The 5134-nt window shown below is 36.6% G+C and overlaps 1 pseudogene; it reads right to left on the reverse strand.

Annotated features, from left to right (window-relative positions):
• Nucleotides 1-1882: 1882 nt before the first annotated feature.
• LOC128311833 (tigger transposable element-derived protein 1-like) lies at nt 1883-4801 on the reverse strand (annotated as a pseudogene).
• Nucleotides 4802-5134: the final 333 nt, after the last annotated feature.

The raw sequence follows: 5134 nt of genomic DNA on the forward strand, positions 1-5134 counted from the left end.
TATCCATCCAAACTGCATTGACTGACTTACAATATGCAGACAGAATCAAACACTCAGGAACTTTGTCTCCTCCATTCATTACCATTGCATTCACTAAGCCTACTGCAATATCAGCGTATTGCAACGTATGCTCTGTGAACTGCCTGACTCAAATTTGTCAAAAAATGCAACTCCCAGCACTACTGGTAGTTTCCAGAATTGGAGCCTTGGAATATGAATTTTACTTAGCTTCTGGTGATGCATATGGCATGCTCTGGACTGTGAGCTCAAAAGGAGTACTCCACCATTACTGGGCTTTTACTATTTTCTTGATAACACTGATCTCAGTCTAATTGTTGTTACTTTGTAGATAATCTCTCCTTCCTCTCTTGCTTCTTTTATGATCTCTCTCTCTCTGCTTTATCCCTTTGGTATTCTGAGGTTTTACAATGCTGTTTCTGGCATTATTTTTATCTATCTTGCTCAGGGTTATTAGGATTCCTGAATCTGAAAATTCATGTGTCTAATCAATCATAAAAAAATTTCCATTCCCTATCCCTTGATGACTTCTTCTTCTTCCTTATTTTTGTAACTCTAATTTGGTATTTGTTTACTCTACTTGTTTTATTTGACTTGTCCCTTCATCTGTTACACTTTTTATATTTTTTTGTCTCATCTCATAGGAAATCACTTCAGTTCTATCATTAGTTCATTAATTCTCTCCTTCAGTTGCAGATATCCTGCTGTTTAAACTATCCACTGAACTTCTAATTATTTATGCTGTCTCTTTTTTTGTAGAAGTGATATTTACTTTTCCTATTGTGCTGGTATTTCCCCCATATTTTTTTTATAGTTGGTAAAATACACATACCATAAAATTTATCATCTTAAAATGTGCAATTCAGTGGCATTAAATACATTCACAGTATTGGGCAATCATTACCACTATCTGGTTCCGGGTACATTTTCATCACTCCAAATGGAAATCCAGTTCTCATCACTCCCCATCCACCCTGCCCTCAGCTCCTGGCAAACATGAATCTACATTGTATCTCTTTGGATTTACCTTTTCTGGATATTTCATACAAATGGAATCATACAAAATGTATCTTTTGTGTTTGGCCACTTTTCACTTAACATATCTTCAAAGATCATCACCCTACATCTATCAGTATGTATCATTATTTTATAGATCTTTATGGCTGAGTAACAGTCTGTTGTATGGCTAGACTACATTTTGTTTTTCCATTGATACATTCATTGACATTTGGGTTGTTTTTATCTTTTGACTTTTGTGAATAGTGCTGCTATGAACATCTGTGTACAAGTTTTTATATTAATTCCTATTTTTATCCTCTTGGATAAATACCTAGAAGTGGAATTGCCAGGCCATATGGGTGATCTTTAACTTTTTGAGGAGTTGCCAAACTGGTTTCCATAGTGGCGATGCCATTCACAGTCCCAACAGCAAAGAAGGAGAATTCTGATCTCTCTGAGTTCTCCCAGTACTTGTTTTCTATTTTTTAAAAATTATAGCTTTGTAGTGGGCATGAAGTGGTGTCTCATTATAATTTTAATTTGCACATTCCTGGTGACTAAAGTTTGTTCACCATTTGTATATTTGTATATTCTGAAGAGATGTGTATTCAATCTTCTCTATATATTCTGGATATGAAAACCTTACCAGATAGGTACAGGCATACTTCAGAAATACTGTGGGTTTTAAAGCAAGTCAAATTAATTATTTTGGTTGTATAGTGCATATAAAAGTTATGTTTAAACTATAATGTAATCCTTTAAGTATGCAATAGCACTATGTCTAAAACATGTACATACCTTAGTTAAAAGGTATGTACATGCCTGGGTGGCTCAGTCAGTAATGTGTCTCTGGCTCCTGGGTGGCTCAGTTAGTTATGTGTCTTACTCTTGATCTCGGCTCAGGTCTTTGATCTTGTGGTTTGTGAGTTCAAGCCCAGCATCAAGCTCTGTGCTGATAGTGTGGAGCCTACTTGATATTCTCTCTCTCCCTCTCTCTGCTCCTCCTCTACTTATGCTCACGAGTTCTCTCTCTCTCAAAATAAATAAGTAAACATTAAAAAATACTTTATTGCTAAAAAAATGCTAGCCATCATCTGAGCGTTTTAGTAATCTTTTTTGTGGTGGAAAGTATTGCCTCAATGTTGAATGATCAGGGTGGTGGTTGTGGAAGGTTGGGGTGGCTGTAACAATTTGCTAAAATAAGACAACAGTGAAGTCTGTGACTCTTCCTCTCATGAACAATTTCTCTGTAGCATATGTTGCTATTTGATATCAATTTTACCCACAGTAGAACTCGGAGTCCATCCTCTCAAACCCTGCTGCTGCTTTATCAACTAAGTTTATGTAATATTCTAGGTCCTTTGTTGTCATTTCAACAGCCTTCACAGCATCTTCACCAGGAGTAGATTCCATCTCAAGAACTGCTCTCTTCACTCATCCATGAGAGGCCATTCCTTATCCATTAAAGTTGTATCATGAGCTGGCGGCCATTCAGTCCCATTGTCAGGCTCCACTTCTGATTCTAGCTCTCTTGCTGTTTCCACCATATCTGCAGTTACTGCCTCCCCTGAAGTCCTGACCCCTCAAAGTCATCCATGAAGGCTGGAATCAACTTCCTCCAAACTCCTGTTAATGTTGATGTTTTGAATTCTTCCCATGAATCACAAATGTTCTTAATGGCATCTAGAATGGTGAATTATTTCCAAAAAGTTTTCCATTTTCTTTATCCAGATCCTTCAGAGGAATCCTTATCTATGGCAACAGTAGCCTTACAAAACAAAATGTATTTCATAACTAATAAGACTTGGGAATTGAAATTACTTCTTGAACCATGGGCTGCAGAATGGATGTTGTGTTAACAAGCATGAAAACAACATTAATCTCATTGTATATCCCTATCAGAGGTCTTGTATGATCAGGTTCATTGTCAATGAGCAGTAATATTTTAAAATAAATCTTTTTTTTTTTCTGAGTGGTAGGTCTCAACAGGGGGCTTAAAATATTCAGTGAGTCATGATGGAAACAGATGTGCTATCATTCAGGCTTTACTGTTTTATTTACAAAGCACAGGCAGAGTAGATTGAGAATAATTCTTAAGGGCCCTGAAACATTTGCAATAGTAAATAAGCATTGACTTCAAATTAAAGTCACCAGCATAGCCATACTATGGATAGAGCCCAAATGTCCATTGACCGATGAATGGATAAAGAAGTGGTATATATATATAAAGGAATATTACTCAGACATCAAAAACAATGAAATCTTGGCATTTGCAACAACATAGATGGAGCTAGAGTGGATTATGCTAAGCAAAATATCAATCAGAGAAAGACAAATACCATATGATTTCACTCATGTGCAGAATTTAAGAAATAAAACAGATGAAAATAGGGGAAGGGGGAAAAAGAAAGGTAAGCAAACCATAAGAGACTCTTACGAGAGTATAGAGAACAAATAGGGTTGATGGACAGAGATGGGCAGGGGGTGGGATAAATGGATGATGGGTATTAAGGAGGACACTTATTTTGATGAGCACTGGGTATTATATGCAAGTAATGAATCACTAAATTCTGCTCCTGAAACCAATATGTTTCAAACCCTATATATTAACTAACTAGAATTTAAATAAAAACTGGAAACAAACAGACAAAACTTAAAGTCACCAGCTGCCTTAGCTTCTAACAGAATCAGAACCTGTTCTTTGAAGCTTTAAAGCTAGGCATTGAGATTTCCTCTCTAGCTATGAAAGTCCTAGATGGCATCTTCTTCCAATATAAGGTCATTTTGTCTATATTGAAAATATGTTGTTTAGTGTAGCCGCCTTCATTAATTATCTTAGCTGGATCTTCTGGGTAACTTGCTGAAGAATCCACATCAGCATTTACTGGTTCACTTTGCGATTTTATGTCATGGAAATGGCTTTTTCTCTTAAACCTCATGAACCAGCCTCTGCTAGCCTCAAACTTTTTTTCTGTAACTTCCTCATCTCTCTCAGCCTTCACAGAATTGAAGAGAGTCAGGCCCTTGGTCTGGATTATGCTTTGGCTTAAGGGAATGTTGTGGCTGGTTTGATCTTCTAACCAGAAACTTTCTCCAGACCAGTAATAAGAATGTTTTGCTTTAAAATTATTTCTCTTTTCTTTTATTTTTAATATTTTTTATTTGAGTATAGTTGACACACAATGTTATATTGGTTTCAAGTTTAGAACATAGTGATTCAACAACTCTATATGTTATGCCATGGTTACCACCAATGTACTGCCATCTGTCTTCATAAATCATTATTACAATTTCACTGACTATATTCTTTATGCTGTAACTTTTATCCCCATGATGTATTCATTCCAAAACTGGAAGCCTGTATCTCCCACCCTTCTTCACCCATTCTGCCTGTTCCCCCATTCTCTGCCCCTCTGGCAACCATCAGTTTGTTCTCTGTATTTTTAGGTCTGATTCTGCTTTTTGTTGTTTGTTTATTCATTTGTTTTTAGATTCGACATGAGTGGAATCATACAGTATTTGCCTTTCTCAGTCTGACTTATTTCACTTAGCATAATACCCTCTAGGTCCATTCATGCTGTTTCTTACTATTTGTGTGTTCACTGGAGTAGCACTTTAAGCATTTTTCCTTTGCATTCACAACTTGACCAACTATATTGTGCAAGAGGCCTAGGAATATCTTGGCCTTCAGTGTGCATCCCTCACTAAGCTTAGGCATTTCTACCTTTTGATTTAAAGTAAGAGACGTGTGACTCTTCCTTTCACTTGAACACTTAGAGGACATTGTAGGGTTCTTAACTGGCCCAATTTCAATATTGTTGTGTCTGAAGGAATAGGGAGGCCTGAGGAGACAGAGAGATGGGAGCACAGGCCAGTTGGTGTAAGAGTCAGAACACACATAACAGTTATTGACTAAATTTGTTGTCTTACATGGATGCGGTTTGTGGTGCCCCAAATAGTTACAATAGTAACATCAAAGGTCACTGATTACAGATCACCATAACAAATATAATAATAATAAAATAATTGAAATAATGTGAGAGTTACCAAAATGTGATGCAGAGACATAAAGTGAGTAATTGTGTTGGAAAAATGGAGCTGATAGACTTGCTTCACA

Source organism: Acinonyx jubatus, chromosome C1 (genome assembly GCF_027475565.1).
Source record: "Acinonyx jubatus isolate Ajub_Pintada_27869175 chromosome C1, VMU_Ajub_asm_v1.0, whole genome shotgun sequence".
In the NCBI taxonomy this organism is placed as follows: Eukaryota; Metazoa; Chordata; class Mammalia; order Carnivora; family Felidae; genus Acinonyx; species Acinonyx jubatus.